Source organism: Giraffa tippelskirchi, chromosome 5, assembly GCF_054371585.1.
Source record: "Giraffa tippelskirchi isolate mGirTip1 chromosome 5, T2T-mGirTip1v1.2.pri, whole genome shotgun sequence".
Taxonomy (NCBI): domain Eukaryota; kingdom Metazoa; phylum Chordata; class Mammalia; order Artiodactyla; family Giraffidae; genus Giraffa; species Giraffa tippelskirchi.
This window is the reverse complement of record NC_137279.1, coordinates 186,490,785-186,503,945: the sequence shown is the minus strand read 5'-3', so window position 1 is coordinate 186,503,945 and position 13,161 is coordinate 186,490,785. Positions and strand designations below refer to the sequence as shown.

At 45.0% G+C, this 13,161-nt stretch overlaps 1 protein-coding gene across 1 annotated transcript in view; it reads left to right on the top strand.

Moving 5' to 3' along the window:
- Positions 1-13,161, top strand: part of NGEF (neuronal guanine nucleotide exchange factor) — a 91,168-nt gene that overhangs the window by 30,276 nt on the left and 47,731 nt on the right. The gene's annotated exons all lie outside the window — the stretch shown is intronic.

Genomic DNA, 13,161 nt, shown 5'->3' with positions numbered 1-13,161 from the left:
AGCTGCAAACATTTATTTCTCACAGTTCTCAAAGCTGAGAAAGCCAAGACCAAGACAAGGGATCTCCATAGAGTCTCTTTTATAAAGGCACTAATCTCACTGATAAGGACCCCACCCTCATGATCTAATCATCCTCCAAAAGTCCCACCTCCATCACTTTGGGGGTTAGGATTTCAGCATATGGATTTGTTGTTGCTGTCCAGTTGCCCAGTTGTGTCCAAATCTGCAACCCCATGGACTACAGCACACCAGGCCTCTCTGTCCCTCACCATCTCCTGAAGTTTGCCCGAGTTCATGTCCATTGCATCATTGATGCCATCCAGCCATCTCATCCTCTGATGCCCTCTTCTCCTTCTGCCCTCAATCTTTCCCAGCATCAGGAACTTTTCCATGAGTCAGCTGTCCGCATCAGATGACTAAAATACTGGAGTTTCAGCGTTAGCATCAGTCCTTCCAACGAGTATTCAGGGTTGATTTCCCTTAAGATTGACTGGTTTGATCTCCTTGCTCTCCAAGGGACCCTCTCCAAGGGACTCTCAAGAGTCTTCTCCAGCACCACAGTTCAAAGGCATCAATTCTTCAGTGCTCTGCCTTCTTTACGATCCATCTCTCACAACTGTAAATGACCACTAGGAAGACCATAACCTTGACTATATGGACCTTTGTCAGCAGAGTAATGTCTCTGCTTTTCAACACACTGTCTAGGTTTGTCACAGATTTCCTGCCAAGAAGCAAATGTCTTCTGATCTCATGGCTGCAGTCACCGTCCACAGTGATTTTACAGCCCAAGAAGAAGAAATCTGTTATGACTTCCACCTTTTCCCCTCTATTTTCCATGAAGTAATGGGGCTGGATCCCATGATCTTAGTTTTTTTAATATTTAGTTTTAAGCTGGTTCTTTCACTCTCCTCCTTCACCCTCATCAAGAGGTTCCTTTTCGCTTTCTGCCATTAGTGTGGTATCATCTGCATATCTGATGCTGTTGATGTTTCTCTCGCCTATCTTGATTTCAGCTTCAAACTCATTCAGCCTGGCATTTCTCATGATGTGCTCAGGGTATAGGTTAAACAATCAGAGTGACAGCAGATAGCCCCTCCTTTCTCAATCTTGAACCAATCAGTTGTTCCATACAGGGTTCTAACTGTTGCTTCTTAACCTGCATACAGGTTTCTCAGGAGACAGGTAAGATGGTCTAGTATTCCCACCTCTTTAATAACTTTCCACAGTTTATTATTATTCACACAGTTGAAGGCTTTGGCATAGTCAATGAAACAGAGGTTGATGTTTTTCTGAAATTTTCTAGCTTCCTCTATGATTCAGCGAATGTTGGCAATTTGATCTCTGGTTCCCCTTCCTTTTCTAAACCCAGCTTGGACATCTGGACTTTCTTGGTTCACATAATGCTGAAGCCTAGCTTGCAAGATTTTAAGCATGACCTTACTAGCATGGGAGATGAATGAAATTGTCCGACGGTTAGCACATTCTTTAGTACTACCCTTCTTGGGAATTGGGATGAGGATTGACCTTTTCCAGTCCTGTGGCCACTGCTGGGTCTTCCAGATTTGCTGACATATTGAATGCAACACCTTGATGGCATCATCCTTTAGGGTTTTGAATAGTTCTATTGGAATTCCTTCGCATCCACTAGTTATATTAACAGCAGTGCTTCCTAATCCTAACTTGACTTTGCTCTCCAGAATGTTTGGCTCTGGGTGGTTGACCACATCATCATAGTAATCTAGTTCATTTGGATTGTTTTTGTACAGTTCTTCGTGTATTTTTTCCATCTCTTCTTGGTCTCTTCAGTGTCTACTAGGTCTCTACCATTTATGTCCTTTATTGTGCCCATCTTTGGGCCAAATGCTCACTTGATATTTCCAATTTTCCTGAAGAGATCTCTAGATTTTCCCCTTCTGTTGTTTTCTTCTAGTTTTATGCACTGTTCATTGAAGAAGGCCTTCTTGTCTCTCCGTGCTGTTCTTTGGAACTCTGTATTTAGTTGGATATACCTTTCCCTTTCTCCTTGCTTTTCGCTTCTCTTCTTTCTTCAGCTATTTGTAAGCCCTTCTTAGATAACCACTTTGCCTTCTTGCTTTTCCTTTTCTTTGGAATGGTTTTGTTCGCTGCCTCCTGTATAATATTACAGATCTCCATCCATAGTTCTTCAGGCACACTGTTAACTATATCTAACTCCTTGAATCTATTCATTACCTCCACTGCATATTCATAGGGGATTTGATTCAAGTCATGCCTAGCTGGCCTAGTCGTTTTCCCCACTTTCTTTAAGCCTGAATTTTGCTATGAGAAGCTGATGATCTGAGCCACAGTCGGCTCCAAGTCTTGTTTTTGCTGACTGGATACAGCTTCTCCATCTTCTTTGGATGGGTCTGTAGGGGACACAAACAGTCTGGGGCTTCCCTGGTGGCTCAGCAGTAAAGTAAAAAGCTGCCTTCAATGCAAGAAACACAGGAGACACGGTTTTGTTTCCTGGGTCAGGAAGATCCCCTGGAGTTGGGCATGGCAATCCACTCCAGTATTCCTGCCAGGAGAATCCCGTGGACAGAGGAGCCTGGTGGGCTACGGTCCATGGGGTCGCAAAGAGTCAGACACGACTGAAGCAACCGAGCACGTATGCCCACACTTGGTCCATTGAACTTGTGTGGTTCTGTTAGTTACGGGCAAGTTCCCTTCCGTATGAGGTGGGACAGTTTTGCTCTCCCATCAGCAATGCACAAGAGCCTGTTTCCCCTGATTTTCAGGTTGGTCATAACAGAAAAGTTAGTGCACTCCGTCTTTAAGACACACACACAGTCGATGTAGATTAACAGCCTGTGAAGGAAATGGAGGCCTTGGGTTAGGAAGGGACACCGGGTATGCTCAGGTGCTCTCAACAGGAAGGAATTTTCCGGTTCTGTTCTGTCATTTCTCTGACTCACAGTGTCAACGAGGCTTTCCTCTCTCCTGGTAAAAATCCATCACTTCTTACAAAAAACACTCAACTGATGACAGGTTAGAGTCTCCTTCTTTTTAAAGAACAAATGCTAATTTCAAATGCAAGAATACTGAGCTTAAGATCCTCCTCTGAGACTCTCCACAAAAGACTCTCATTGTTAGGAAGAAAAGAGAGACAAATAAGGACCATCTTACCCTGAGCCTAACAAAGAAACAAGCCTCGAGATCCCGCTGACTCTGTGACAAATAAAAGCTACTCCAAGGGCTGAGCAACACTTTAGAAATAGCAATAATTTAGCATGCAATCTTCACTGCATGGAAAAAATGAGACACGGGTTTAAAATTAGGAAAGAAGCATCAACTGGTCAGCTCAGGGGAGGGGTGAACAACAAATAGGTAAAGAAACAAGAATGAAATTTCACTTCTCTGCTGGTAAGCTGATGTTTCCCCCAGGAAATGATGGTATTTCAGCTACCAGTGCACTCACTTGCTTAGGGAGTATCGAGGAGAGGAGGTTTGAGGAAAGGGTTTGTAAACATTTCTCTGACTGTAATTTACCGAGAAACACTGGGAAGAGACCAAAAGAACTCCTGTGCTTTCAAGCCTCCTTCACTTCACCTCCATTCGGTGACGATGTCTTGAATGTCCAGGATGCACAAGGTCTCTGCCAACATAGGGGGGTGGGGGTGGGCGGGTGTTGGGGGGGGGACATTAGTCAGGCTGAGTCCTGTCTCCATGCACAGTCCAAGAGGACAGAGAACTCATTCTCCAAGAAAAAGATCACATCTTAAGAGCAGCCCTGGTGAAGTGCTACAGGAGATCCTTAGCCATGTGATGGGATGCAGGGTGGGCTTCATGGAGGAGGTGGCGTTTAAGCCAGCGCACGTGGGGTACAGCCATGCAGGAGGGCAGAGAAAGGCTTGTGATGTTAGGAGAACTGCCTTTTAGTGGAGGCAGTCACTTCTTTGATGACTCCTTTAATGAGACCAGGTCCTCAGTGAAAAAAATAAAGCAGCATTCTGGTTAGGAGTGTACACGTGGGTTTGTGGAAGGTAAAGGGGTATTTCTGGGGGGAAAAAGACTATTTATACAACCAGGAAGATCAGAATATCAGGTAAGTGCTTTAATTTTAGAGATGCCAGGAAGTAATCTACTGTAAAACTTGAATTCGTGAGTCTTTGGAAACTGAAGAGCTTTTAAAAGATAGGTTTATGTAATAAATTGAGTTGTTTTTCCCCCAAATCTAGAGAGTGTACCCTAATGAACTGTACTCAACTCTGCTTTTTCAACTTCATCAGGACTCCCTGTGGTCATATGAACACTTTAAACTCATGTTCTAAGTGTTTGCACACTACGGGATTGATGTTTTCAAGTAATTTTTTCCCTTATTACATAAGTGACACATTTATTGCAAAAAAAATTTTTTTTTAAACACATATGAATAAAATGATGAAAATTCCCTCAGAATCTGACCAACTACTCAGTTCAGTTCAGTTCAGTTCAGTCGCTCAGTCGTGTCCAACTCTTTGCGACCCCATGAACTGCAGCATGCCAGGCCTCCCTGTCCATCACCAACTGCCAGAGTCCACCCAAACCCATGTCCATGGAGTCGGCGATGCCATCCAGCCATCTCATCCTCTGTCGTCCTCTGCCCCTCCCGCCCCCGGTCCTTCCCAGCATCAGCTACTAGTGCTATGAAAAGTTTTTGGGGATCGTTCTTCCAGTCCTTTTAAAATGTATATGTATGCTTAAAAGTCTATAAAGTCTAACTCTATAAACAAAATAAGATTGTACTACCATCCAGTTTGGGAATCTACTTTTCTAGTCAATATATTATGGGCGTCTTTCCAGATTTTTAAAAAAATCATTTTAGGGACTTCTCTGGTGGTCCAGTGGTTAAGAATCCACCTTGCATGCAGGGGACACAGGTTTGATCCCTGGCTGGGGAACTAAGATCCCACCTGCCAAAGAACAACCAAAGCGCACTGTGTGCTACGATGAAGATCTCACCTGCCACAGCTAAGACACAATGCAGCCAGATAAATGAATATTTGTTACATGAATAAATAACAGTATGTTCTCTACTCCAACAAAAAAAATCATTTTAATGATATTTTATTTTAGAGATATGTCATAATTTATTTTTTAACTTTTTATTTTATATAGGAATATAGCTAGTTAACAATGCTGTGATAGTTTCAAGTGAACTACAAAGGGACTTAGCCATACATATGTATGAATCCATTCTCCCCCACACTCCCCTCCCATCCAGGCAGCCACGCAACAGTGAGCAGGGTTCCCTGTGCTATACAGTCGGTCCTTGTTGATTACCCATTTTAAATATTGCAGTGTGTACAGAGATGTTATCATTTAAATAGGTCATCTCCTATTATTGGACAGTTAGGCTACTCCAACTATTCCATTATGATAAATAACACCATAATAAACGTTCTTGTTGCTAACTTTTCACATGGATTCCTACAGTTCATTAGGACACATTCCTAGAAGTACAATCTCTTTGCCAAAGAGTATGAACATTTGCAGATTTACGAAATGAATGCCCTCTAGGAAGGTTGCATCAACTCACATGCCCACTTCCAGAAGCAAACAAGAGTTCACAAGGCTTGGCTAACACTGGCTGATCGGCTTCTTAATTCTTTGACTTCTGTGTATCTGATATGATTTTGAAATATTGTGCCTTTGTCTTTATTATAACATTCCTTTGTTTATTGTACACTGTGGTCACCAGTTCCCTTATTTCAGAGCCTTCAAATAGATACTCCCAACAGTAGTCAAAGCTTGAATTCCTTGGATGAAAGGCATTTTTGTCAACATGGTGATGGGAAGTCAAGGGCCTGGAAGCAGGCACCCTGTCTGTAGGACACCTCATTCGAGCCTGTAATAGCTCTTGTAAAGTGACCAGTCTCTACCAAAGACATCTTGGTCTTTTTATGAGACTCTAAATCCTTGAACATTTAGTCCAGGTGACTCAACATAGAACATTCTTTCTAGTGGATGTTAAGGGCAAGGTGGTTTGTTTCCATAGGAAATAAGAAGTTTTTGCATTACTTACTTCTTGCTAAGGAAAGCATTTCTCTAAAATCCAATTATTTGTAATTTTCAAGGAACAATGTATGAACAATATCTAGTTATTAATTTTGTCAACTATTAATACATGCTTTTCCTTCAAGTCTATTTTATTTATGAATGGACATCTTTTTCTTTCTGGTTTCATACCTTAAATAATTTTACTACATTTGGTTAATAGTTAAGGCAATGCATTCTCCATTACAATAAATGCAGACTCTCAAATAATAATAATAGTATCATTTTCTATGTGTATAGCATACTATAGTTTACAAAATGGTCTAATTAATATAGGACTAAATTAGTTAACATATAATTTGTAAAGCGATTTAAAATGAATAAATGTTTAAATGGAAGGAAGTAGGGTATTAATGCCTTCACAGTTTGAGTTCCAACTGAGAGTGTATAAATCCTAATGGCCACAACCTAACATGTAACATAATGTGCACAGAGGCAACTCACAATCTCATTTTCTCCAAAGTTCATCCTCAACATATTTTGGAAATAACCGTATTTTCCCTTAGGTCCCTCTTATTTCTGAAATGTTCCTATTGGTCAAAGTATATGACATCACCCACAATCAAAATCCTCAGACCTCATGTGTTTCTGGCTCCTTGGTTAGTAATGTTCCAAACAAACCCATATTCCAGGCCCTCTCTCATTTTCCACAGTTTCAGATAAAGACACAGCATTATAGCGTCTTAACCATGAGTTATTTTGGGGAGCCTGTTTTGAGAAATACATTTCCATCAAGGCCATACAATTGTCTGCTTCTCATAATTGATGATATGGCCACTATTTGTCTCAGCCTTTGAAGGACAGTACTAGGGATCCACAAACCATCAAAGTGCTGTGGAAATTCCGCATTTCACTAGCCACATAACATTATCCAGGCCCCTCTCATGCCTGGAAGTGGAGCAAAGCTTGTCTGCCTATTTTTGATTCCGAAGATGTATTCAACAAAGCAATGTCAAATCTTTGGCAGCTAAACCCTAAGACCACGATGCCTGCTTCCTTTGATCACTGAAACCTGTCCAGACTCACATGTCTCCCTAAACCAAATATTTGCATGCATCTCTTCATCTCTCTAGGTTTTTCCCTATTTAAGCACAACTATAACAATCATCCACCCTAGCAACCACGTCAAAAAAGAAGAAAAACAAAATGCTCCTCACTTCACCAAAACAGTGAATCCACTTTTCGTAGTTTTTTTGATTCACCACAGCAGGTCAGTTACAGCCTCAACACTTGATGCATCAAACCCCAGAAGACTGGTAGTTCCCAAAGAGGTCAGTGAAAGAAATATCTTCCTTGACCAAAGAAGAGCAAGATGTAATACCAAGGGCGTGCTAATATTAGCTATACTCAATAACTGCAGAAGAAAGACTGAAACCCAGGACACGGCAACAGAATACCTATCCACTTCCCCATATTTTTTTATTCACTGGCTGTTTCCCGATGCCTCCTGGATGGGCAGGATGCTGGAGACGCAGATAAAGGACATCTTCAGAGCTGCGTCGTGCCTACACCTCAGGTCACTGGGGAGAGGAACCGTGAACGTGGGTGATAACAGGACAGAACAAGCAGAGCAAAGACAGCCGCGGCTGCTCTCAGGGGTGACCCAGCTCCCCAGGCCAGAATGGATGCCGTGATGTCTCATTGTGACTTTTATTTGCATTTTTTGGACTGGTAACGAGAGTAAAAACACTGTTTCCCACCTGTTCGGCCTTTGGGACGTCTTTTGAGAACTGACTGTTGAGATCTCTTGCCAATATTTGATTGTTTCTGCTTGCTTTTTCCTCGCTGGTTTTGGAGACCTTTGTCATAGGTATCGTGAATATCCTCTCTCATTCAGTGGCAGCCCTACTCCAGGCTGCACCTTAGCTCGTTAGCAAGGAAGTACCCGGCAAGGTACTGGGGTTGGGGAGGTCACCGAAGACAGCAGATGGGTGGAAACAGATGTGCTGGAGGAAAACTGACCCGCCAGCTGTGTACGGGGCAGACTGAGGCAGAGAAAAAGCAGTCAAGAAAACTGAAGGTTGTAAGAGGGACGTAGTCACTGTACTCTAGGCTGGATTCAAGGTTTGCAAAGTTGGGGACAGCCCACAAGACCTCCATCAGTTCCAAAATTCATGAGAAGGACTCAGAGCTGTTACTTAACAGTTATGGTTTATTGCAGTGAAAGGCTACAATCTTAAATCAGACAAGGGCAGAGATGCGCAGGACAGCATCCGGGAGAGTTCCACTCGGAACTTTCGGTTGTCTTGTCCCTATGAACCTGCAGGCAGAGCCAGCATCCCCAGGGAACAGTAAGTGACAATACTGCCAGCCAGGAAGTGCCTCTGAGCCTGGGTGCCCAGGGTTTTTACTGGGGCTCCATCAGCTAGAACTAACTGGCTACCCAGGTGGCTGACCTCCGTCTTCAGCCCCTCTGCAGGTTGGGCTGTTGTCACATGGCCCAAAGCCTCCACCTTATCTGATGTGGCCCCAGCCCCTGGGTAAGCCAAGACACTCTTAAGCCAATTCCAGTGGCTTAGAGGTCACCTCCCAGGAAAGGCCAGACCAAGGAAAAAGCCAGACCTCTCCTTAGGTAAGATTAATAAACAGGGATAAACTGATTGTGTTTGAAACATTTCTATAACATGTGACGATCCCACATTTACAAATGAGCCTCACGGTAAAAAGCAAGGAAAGATCTCCACCTCCACGTCACCAGTAAAATATTTCCAGCTATGCAACAGAAGAATCTACTTTCAGAAGAGTCTTCTTGGGGAGAAATCTTCTTATCTCACCGACTCGTTGGACATGAGTTTGAGCAAGCTCCAGGAGTCGGTGATGGACACGGAAGCCTGGCATGCTGCAGTCCGAGGGGTTGCAAAGAGTCAGACACGACTGAGCAACTGGACTGAACTGAATGGCTTCTCTTGGAACTGCAGTGAGAGAAACTACATCTTGTCCTTTTCCTAATTGTCCTAATTTGGGAGGTCCACTTAGCTTCTGTGGATTGACGGCTGGCACTGCCTCTCTGGTTTAAATGTGTTGATTTTCAAGGCAACTGAAAAAGTCTTTTAAGAGTGACAAAAATAAATTGTGTTTATAGATTTAAAATATACAGTTAATTAAGAGTTAGCAAGTACCTGTTTCTAGAAGATTTAAAATGTATATTTGAGGATTATCTTCTCACTACAAAGTCACTTTCCCACTAGATGTAAGAATACAGGTACATTTTAACGTTTCGTAATCTGGTGGTATTGGAGAAGGCAATGGCACCCCACTCCAGTACTCTTACCTGGAAAATCCCATGGACGGAGGAGCCTGGTAGGCTACAGTCCATGGGGTCGCTAAGAGTCAGATACGACTGAGCGACTTCACTTTCACTTTTCCCTTTCATGCACTGGAGAAGGAAATGGCAACCCACTCCAGCATTCTTGCCTGGAGAATCCCAGGGATGGCGGAGCCTGGTGGGCTGCCGTCTATGGGGTCGCACAGAGTCGGACACGACTGAAGCGACTTAGCAGCAGCAGCAGCAATCTGGTGGTATATCATACAACCATAAATTTTTGAAAAGTATCCATTGATTCATTTCTTTTGCTTGACTGTGTGGGATCTTTCCTTGCGGTGCACGGGCTCTCTAGCTGTGTCATGCAGGTTTAGTTGCCCGGAGGCATGTGGGATCGCAACAAGTTCCCCAACAAGGGATCAAATTGGAGTCCCCTGCATTGGAAGGCAGATCCTCAACCACTGGACCACCAGGGAAGTCCCCCTAAAAAGATTTAGAATAAGAAAACAGAAATTTGCAGTTCCTTGTCCCACACAATGCAGTCTTGACTTAACTAGCACACGCTTCCAAAATCAACCATTAGCCAGCTTTGGGGTCTTGGGCTTGTCATTTCAACCCTCTGGTTCTGCCGCTTCCTTTTCTAAATAAGACCTGGACCAGATCATTTCTAAGCTTCCTTCTGCTCCTAACAGTTCTCCCTCAGAATAAAGTTAATGTTTTATAAACATAAAATGTTATGTTTTGTAAACATAAATGAGAACTCCTGAAGGCTGAGGTTGCTACATAAATAAGAATCCACTTCCCTGGTGGCTCAGAGGTTAAAGCGTCTGCCTCCAATGCGGGAGACCTGGGTTCGATCCCTGGGTCGGGAAGATCCCCTGGAGAAGGAAATGGCAAACCACTCCAGTGTTCTTGCCTGGAGAATCCCATGGACGGAGGAGCCTGGCAGGCTACAGTCCACAGGGTCGCAAAGAGTCGGACACGACTGAGCGACTTTCCTTTCCTTTCCTTTCTTTTCTAATATTTACCTTTTATAACCCAAAGTAAGAATAATCTTTAGATAAAATACATAAAAAATTAAATATTTTTTTAAGAAACATCATTAATTCTTTAACAAATGCATACAGAGCAACAACTATAGACTAATGGAGCATAAATACTTGAAATATTTGACTGTACTTTATTTTGTGAATGATTCAGAATGAAACGTCAGTTAAATAGAGATTTTAATAATAGCCTGCCCAGTAAGCACCAAGTGTGATAGAAAATAGAACATGGGGAATGGAATGTAGCTTCAGGTGATATGCCTTCAGAACTCAGTGACTTTCTAAACTGATTTTTATAATTAGAAGGATATTTTTAGCTTATTTTTCAGTTGGAAGGTTTTATTATACTCATCTTAATATATGTAATTTCACTTGAATATTTTCTGATTTTAAAATAATGAATCTTCCCTCCTCAGTGCAGCACTGTGTTCCCAGCTTCCGTTTAGTGTTACACCAAGTTCCAGGGGCGTTGAAACCGCGCAAAGCAGCAGGGCCCAGTGACTGCCCATCCACTGCACCTCCTGGGACCCCAGCAAAAGACGAGCGGGACACCAGGGTGACGCGTCCATGTCTCAGTGTAGGGACAGCCCTGTTCACCTCGAATACAGTGCCAGGCGGTGCCGCTGGTTACACAGAGTTAAAGGCCCAGTGGCGATGCCCTAGGGAGCCTCAACCAGGAAGGGTGAGGACTTAGAGGGTGGAGTGGGCAGAGTGCTAGCAGAGGAAGATGGCAAGGAGTGGCATACCTGGTAAAGAGCCTGTTACAGAGCCAGGAGGTGGCCTTCAACAGAGGGACTGCAACAGAGGTTTGTAAGCAGAGAAGAGACAAAAGCAGACCCATAGGTTAAAAGGGGGACAGAGAGAAGGCTGGACAGAGAGAGTGAAAGTGAAAGTCACTCAGTTCTGACCGACTCTTTGTGACCTCATGGACTATACAGTTCATGGAATTCTCCAGACTAGAATACTGGAGTGGATAGCAGTTCCCTTCTCCAGGGGATCTTCCCAACCCAGGGATGGAACCCAGGTCTACCACACTGCAGGTAGCTTCTTTACCAGCTGAGCCACAAGGGAAGCCTGAACAGAGAGAGAGAGGGGTCCAAATACCAAAGAGGGGACTGCTTTGAAAGCCTTTAGGGATTCAGGGGACTCAGTGAGGCACTGACCAAGGGGGTGACAAGAGGTACAAGAGCACTCGAGGCTGGCTCTGGGTTCTGCCTGGGTTCTGTCTGGGGGGCATCCGGCAGGGGGAATGTGAGTGCTGGTGGAGTGTTCAGCAGACATCCCGGTGGAGATGGCCAGTTGACAGATGAAAGTGCAGAGCTCGAGAGAGGGCTGTCTGGAGATACTCAGAATGAGTCAAGGAAGGGAGGGGCTTGGGTTGGAAAGAGAGATGACCAGATGATGGTCGTGCAAATATCCTGGGGCCTTAAGGACAAGAAGAGACCAGACCTGTCCGTTCTGGCCCTTCGTGGGGAATGGGGCTAAGAGGCAGCTATAGGAACCGGTTTGCCTCATCCTGAGCACCTATTGTTGAGTGGAATGCGCCCGGATCGCCAGGGGTGCCCGATATAGTCTGTGCAGGGGAGTTAGTTCCCTCCAGGCAAGAAGAACTGACTCACTTGAAAAGACCCTGATGCTGGGAAAGATTGAAGGCAGGAGGAGAAGGGGACGACAGAGGATGAGATGGTTGGATGGCATCATGGACTCAATGGACATGAGCTTGAGTAGACTCCGGGAGTTGGTGATGGACACGGAGGCCTGGTGTGCTGCAGTCCATGGGGTCGCAAAGAGTCAGACACGACTGAGCGACAAAACTGAACTGAATTGAACTGAGGCAAGAAGGCCCCTTCCTAAAATGCTTTCTCACCTTTGCCCCGAGCTCTAGGTAGCTGGCTAACTAGTCCTGAAACCCTCCCACCAGGAGTATTTGCATCGAAAAACTGGGAATTTGTTAAACAAATGCCCCGTGGGAGGACCGTGCAGGGGAAGGTGCCGAGATTTCCCACTTTGGTCTACACTGTACTATCTTGCCCCCAGGTACTCTCCAGAGCTGGGCTGGTCTTGGCTTGCAGAGATGGCTGTCCGGGCACCCGCACCGCCCAGGGCAGTGGCGAGGGGGGCGGTCTTGGCGCAGAAAAGGACCCCAGGGATTGCAGCCACTTGTCTTGTTGGACTTGGAGTCAGATTTTGGAGTTGTCCCTCTAGATTTCTACTTCACACCCGACCACTCGCACTACCCTCCACTCCAGTTTCCTATGTTTGCTCTCTGTATCCCTAGGCCAGCTGAACTACCTAACACAGAGGCTGTTGTTGATGTTGTTTAGTTGCTAAGTTGTATCTGACTCTTTGCGACCCCATGGACTGTGGCCCGCCAGGCTCCTCTGTCCATGGGATTCTCCAGGCAAGAATACTGGAGTGGGTTGCCATTTTCTCCTCCTGGGGATCTTCCACAGCCAGGGATCGAACCCATATCTCCCGCTTGGAGGGCAGTTTTCTTTGTCACTGAGCCACCAGGGAAGCCCTTCCAAAAGTCAGTGTGAGTGGGCAGGGGAACTGAGTGGAGGATTGAGGACACTTTGTTTCTCCTCCTCTCGCTCCCCCCGTACCCATCCCGGGCCGCCAAGGCCTCGGGGTACCTGGGGGCAGCCCGACTCCTCCGTGAGAGGCCTCGGAGCTGGCCCCCTCTCCATAGTCTGATCAGGAGCGGACGCCCTCAAGGGTCCCTCTTGGGGCTGGACCCGGGGCGGCAGAGGCGGGGGTCTCCTGGCCGGTGCCTGTGAAGGACCGCAGAGGATG